Consider the following 6825-nt stretch of genomic DNA (forward strand, 5'->3'; position numbering starts at 1 on the left):
ATAATTGTTGGTTGACTTTTAAAAAAGATCAATGAACATAACTATGATATATCAAATTGGCAGTTTGCTCACTTAATCTCTTATGTGTTAGACCTGTCCCTTTTCCTATTCTCCACCCTCCATTTTGGTTGTGAAATATACCTAAAGAATGGATGTTTCCTATTAAGTATAGGAGTAAGTTTTTATTGACACTTTCTCCGTATGACAATAGAATCCATCACACATTCTTATTTAATCAAATGTCATCAGATTGCCTCATTTCATCAAAGAAGGTTCTTCTGGCTATAATATATCTACTGACACTTCTACCACAAGAAAAATAAAATATTAGTTGTGGATAATTCATTTATGATATTTTGATGACCTAACTATTCATATAAAAATCCAAAATCTGAGATGGTTCAAGCATATGCATCATATTTCATAAGCAGGGTGTTTCAAAATGATTCATCATATTTCAGAAGACTACATCTTCTGTATGAATGAAGATAGAAACTTGGAGTAGATTTTAACTTGCCCATTGAAATCGAAAGTTTATCTTTGCATGAGTTGGAATTCAGACACAGTTGTGCACGTGAGAGAAGTACTCTTGTAAAATTGGATGGTTCTTTTGAATGTAATGTCATTTTAGTCCTGTGTGTAAGTTAAAATCTCAAAGTTTCTGTCTTCATTCATTTAGAAGAGGTAGTGTTGTAAAATCTGGTTAGTCTTTTGAAACAACATGCATTTTTTTCCTTTCTGACAGTATAAGCCATAAAGATACCATAGTTGCAGTTTTCAAACATAATACTATAATTCTTTGATATAACTGAAAACTAAACAATTTAAATTCTCAGAAAATGATGCAGGTGCCGTCTTATAGAGAGAACCGATAGTTATAATATGCTGTAGTGTCATGATCATTGGTTTTTCATCTCATTTGCCAAGGTATAGAGTAAACATTACCAAGCAAAGTGAAAATGGAAGTATCTAAACTAACTTAACAATTGAGCTGCAAAACACTGGACAAATTTAAAATGGTGATGAGAGTTTGCTAAGGGAGAAAACAACATATGCTTCTGCTGAGAAAGCCAACCCCTTACTCATGCTTGCTTGCTTGTAAAAAAGTGACAATCAAACATAAAAAAATCTGTTCATTAATGAATGACACGATTATGAATTTTGGATACATGTAATGTAATATAATCATGGAGAGTAAGTAAAGAAACTTTTATGAGTAATGATCTGTAGATTAGCTAAAACATTTTTTTTTTTTTTTTAATTTGTTATAAGATGTAATAATGGTTCACTTCACCTGTAAACAAATTGATCAGTGCCAAGTACATAAGTAAATATAAATTTGCTCACTAGCCATGGAAATATAACATGATACCAGTTAAGTGAAGTCATTTGCTATATTAAAATCAAAGGTGATCCAGGAAATCCTTCCAAGGCACGTAAAGTCAAACATCAGTCTGCATTAGGCCTCAAACATCAGCTCATTAAATGTTTAGAATGAAAGGGCGCTAGATCTGAACGAATTCCATGACCAAAGCTATCTTGGGAACATCCATCATCAGTGATGTATAAAACAGAATAAAGAAATAAGAGGCTTGTGCATAATTTTGTCCATTGTAAAAGTCACAATTTAAATTTAGTCTTTGAAGGTCACTGCAGAGAGTAATCAAGAGACAGCCCAGTTTTTTGAAACAGTTAAGAACATTTATACAGTATGCTATGGTACCAGGATTTAAACATTGTTCCAGTAATGAAGGTAAGAATAAGGTCACTAAAATTCAATGTGTTGGGCTAGGAGGTATAACTCAGTTTTAAAGAGAATTGCACTGAAGTTGTTAAGCTTCTATATAATTCATGAGTGATGAAGAATGTCATTAGGTCTATAGATTCATTAGCTTCTAATAAATCAGTGCAGAGTACTAGGAAAAAATTGATGATAATAATCTAAGGCCTTACAGTCTGAGAGTATGGGCATTGCAGGTGCATGTGATCTCTGAGGAACAGCACTTTCAGAATTTTCCCTCGCCAACCGCTTCGTATCAGAGTAGTACTTCCAACCTACGTCCTCAGTTATCTGCTGGATGTATTCCAATCTCTGTCTTCCTCTTCAGTTTTTACCCTCTGCAGCTCCCTCCAGTACCACGGAAGTTATTCTGTGATGTCTCAAGAGGTGTGCTACCACCCTGTCCCTTCTTCTTGTCAGTGTTTTCCATATATTCCTTTCCTCACAGATTTTGCAGAGAACCTCCTCATGGCATACGTTATCAGTCCATTTGTTCAGAATGGCTAGCATCAAAGGATCATTTGTCAAAACGCTTGATGAAGTATTTGTTTTGGGCAACAATTAACAGCAGTTTGTCCTTTGCCATGGGAACATCATCTCATTGCAAAGCTTTGTTATTCTATTGTGCATAATAATTATGGTTGTAATAAGGATGGTATTTTCATGTTGCATGATGTATAACACGTGTAGGTTTTATTGTTTTTATTTCTTCCTGGATGATGATAAAGGACCGAAACCACTTGGAATAGATAAAAATTTATAATACAGCCCTGTCAAGCATTTCCTACAAAACATTCAGTGAACCTTTCAGCCTCTATACAAATGGAACATTGAGTGTAATTTACCTGACATATAAACAAAAACAGTATAGATGTGCTTCACCACAAACTGTGATAAAAAAAGTGATACTTTTTTTGCAGTGCTTAAAACAATTTGTTTTCTGCTTCATAGGCAGTTTCAAGAAATCAAACAAATTAGTATACACATACTGAGCAATATCACATTTGTTCATGTCTGTCACCTGTGATGATGATTTTGAAAATGACATTTTGTATTTGTTTCTTCTCTATTTCTAAACACCTAATGTTGAATGTAAGAACTGTCTGTTGTATAAGACTTTGCATAGCAATTTTTAGTAAAACATGGCTCAGTGATGTTCAATTACCCTGACATTTGCATAGCAGTCCTGATATGCCTAACAGTTCCTGTGTCTGATGCAAAAACTGAACATTTTTAAGCTAAAAATAATGAAAAATCAATTTGCTTTCTATAGTAAGTCAGGAATGATTATCTGATGATGTGACAATAGAAATGAAAGAGTTAAAAAAAATATTGATTTTTCTAAAACAGTTGATCACTTTAAAGATACAAAACCAAAGAATTAACCACATACATTTCATTATCAATTTTTATTTTAACATGGATTTTTATATAAACTTCTTTCAAATTAACTTATTTGTTTGTTTAGAGTTATAGTACTGTCTTGTATGTTATTAAACTTGTTTTTGATGACAGTGTGTGTTGTCAGTAATTAATTTCAGTGTTCTCATTCTGAATGTAAGAAGTTTACCTTATTTGTTAAATACAGAGTTCATAAAAGTGTTTATGTAGTTCATTAAAATTTGCCTTGAGCAGTAAGGAAGGAAAAGAACATAAGGGCTTAATGCCCTTTTGATGACAAAGTGGAGACAGAGCAAAAGCTTGCATAGAGGAAGAATGGGGAAGGAGTTGGATATCAGGACTGCCACAGGTTCTGGAAATCGGGGAATATCAGAGAATTTCAAACACGTCAGGGAAATTTGAAAAAGAAAAAACACTGGAAAAATCTTGTTTCTGTCTCAGTAGATGAAATGGTTTGTTTACTAGGGTGTCATGCAGTGTCACTGGCTGGGTGCAGCTGAATACGTTCACCTCTTCCCTACTCCCTCAACTCGACTGCTTAGCTCCTTCCTACCACTCCTTCAGCTTGCAGTCAGTGCTGCCACCACTTCCTGCTTCTAGCCTGACAACTGCCGATGAGAGACAGGGAAGTGTGAGAAGTGGTTTGTTTGGATCTGATTCTCAGAGACCATAGATGCAGCAACCAGAGATGGAGGTCATGTGTGCATAAGTTGTGTCTGAGTGATTGTGTGAATGTGTCTGTGCTCTCATTTTCTGACAAAAGCTTTGGCTGGAAATTTAGTTGTGAAAGTGTGATTGTCTTTTCTACATGCCTGAATGCAGCTCAACGATCATCTTTACGGTGAGTTGCTACCTATTCTCATTGTCGTTGTTGTTGTTGTTGTTGTTGTTGTTGTGGTTATGGTCTTCAGTCCTGAGACTGGTTTGATGCAGCTCTCCATGCTACAAGGGTTGCCCAGTAAATAATGCCCCATATTTTTTTTCTCCGAAATAAAAAATATTAGAAATGTGAAACTTTAGGTGCGAGTTATTTGAAGTTTCCCGCGTGTGTACGCAAAGTTTCAATTTCCTCCGACAGAGAGCGGTGGTGTAGGAATGTTCTAAAATGGCGTCTGCAAGTGACATCCGTCAGAAACAACGTGCAGTGATTGAATTTCTCGTAGCAGAGGAAGAAACCGTGGGCAATATCCATAAACGCTTGTGCAACGTCTACGGAACATCTGCAGTCGATAGGAGTACTGTTGGTCGCTGGGCACAGAGGGTGAAAGCATCAGAGGGCGGTGCTGTGGAGCTCCGAGATTTGCCGCGGTCGGGAAGGCCTCCCACGGCTGTCACGCCTGACATGTTGCAGCGGGCTGATGTTCTCATTCGACGGGATCGACGCATTACGACTCGACAATTGGCACTGGAGTTGTCAGTAAGCAAAGGAAGTGTGGATGTGATTATCAATCAGCTTGGATACTCAAAAGTGTGTGCAAGATGGGTTCCTCGGTGTCTTACTGTCGATCACAAATCCCAAAGAAAAGACATTTCTTTCGATTTGTTGCGACGCTTTCACGTTGACGGGGAGGCCTTTTTGTCACGGATTGTGACAGGTGATGAAACTTGGGTGCATCATTTTGAGCCCGAAACAAAAAGACAATCGATGGAATGGCGTCATGCTTATTCTCCACAGAAGAAAAAATTCAAAACAGGTCCTTCAGCCGGAAAAGTCATGATGACTGTGTTTTGGGATTGCGAGGGCGTAATTCTCATTGATGTGATGCCAAAAGGCAGTACCATTAATTCAGAGGCTTATGTCAAAACATTAGACAAACTTAAGCAGCGCTTCCGGCGCCTTGGGCGTCATGTTAACCCACAGGATGTTTTGATTCAGCATGATAACGCTCGTCCTCACACAAGTTTGAGGACTTGTGAACACATCGCGAAACTGGGTTGGATAGTGTTACCCCATCCACCCTACAGCCCCGATTTGGCTCCTTCAGACTTTCACTTGTTTGGGCCAATGAAGAATTTCATTCGTGGAAGACGTTTTGCCGATGACGAAGAAGTGATTCACGAAGTGACAACCTGGCTCTGTAGGCAGAGTAAAGATTTTTACCGGCAGGGAATACACGCTCTTGTGTCTCGCTGGAAAAAGGCCGTCGAACTTGAAGGAGATTATGTGGAAAAATAAAGCAAGTAGACAAAACATCAGTCTTTCACATATGTAAATTTGATTGTTGTGGAATAAATACTTCTGGAGAAAAAAAATATGGGGCATTATTTACTGGGCAACCCTCGTACTTTATCTTGTGCAAGCTTCTTCATCTCTCAGTTCTTACTGCAACCTACAGCCTTCTGAATCTGCATAGTGTATTCATCCCTTGGTCTCCCTCTATGATTTTTACCCTCCACGCTGCCCTCCAATGCTAAATTTGTGATCCCCTGATGCCTCAGAACATGTCCTACCAACCGGTCCCTTCTTGTCAACTTGTGCCACAAACTCCTCTTGTCCCCAATTCTATTCAATACCTCCTCATTAGTTATGTGATCTACTCATCTAATCTTCAGCATTCTTCTGTAGCACCACATTTCGAAAGCTTCTACTCTCTTCTTGTCCAAACTATTTATCGTCCATGTTTCACTTCCATACATGGCTACACTCCATACAAATACTTTCAGAATCGACTTCCTGACGCTTAAATCTATACTCGGTGTTAGCAAATTTCTCTTCTTCAGAAACGCTTTCCTTGCCGTTACCAGTCTACATTTTATATCCTCTCTACTTCGACCATCATCAGTTATTTTGCTCCCCAAATAGCAAAACCACTTTTCTACATTAAGCGTCTCATTTCCTAATCTAATTCCCCTACATTCCATTATTCTCATTTTGCTTTTGTTGATGTTCATCTTATATCCTCCTTTCAAGACACTGTCCATTCCGTTCAACTGCTCTTCCAACTCCTTTGCTGTCGATGACAGAATTACGTCATCGGCAAACCTCAAAGTTTTTATTTCTTCTTTGTGGATTTTAATTCCTACTCTGAATTTTTCTTTTGTTTCCTTTACTGCTTGCTCAATACACAGATTGAATAACATCGGGGAGAGGCTACAACCCTGTCTCACTCCCTTCCCAACCACTGCTTCCCTTTCAGGCCCCTCAACTTTTATAACTGCCATCTGGTTTCTGTACAAATTGTAAATAGCCTTTCACTCCCTGTATTTTACCCCTGCCAACTTCAGAGTTTGAAAGAGAGTATTCCAGTCAACATTGTCAAAAGCTTTCTCTAAGTCTACAAATGCTAGGAATGCAGGTTTGCCTTTGCTTAATCTTTCTTCTAAGATAAGTCGTAGGGTCAGTATTGCCTCGCGTGTTCCAATATTTCTACGGAATCCAAACTGATCTTCCCTGAGGTTGGCTTCTACCAGTTTTTCCATTCATCTGTAAAGAATTCGTGTTAGTATTTTGCAGCTGTGAGTTATTAAACTGATAGTTCGGTAATTTTCACGTCTGTCAACACCTGCTTTTTTTGGGATTGGAATTATTATATTCTTCTTGAAGTCTGAGGGTATTTCGCCTGTCTCATACACCTTGCTCACCAGATGGTAGAGTTTTGTCAGGTCTGGCTCTCCCAAGGCCGTCAGTAGTTCTAATGGAATGT

The sequence above is a fragment of the Schistocerca nitens genome, chromosome 2, assembly GCF_023898315.1.
Source record: "Schistocerca nitens isolate TAMUIC-IGC-003100 chromosome 2, iqSchNite1.1, whole genome shotgun sequence".
NCBI classification, from domain to species: Eukaryota; Metazoa; Arthropoda; class Insecta; order Orthoptera; family Acrididae; genus Schistocerca; species Schistocerca nitens.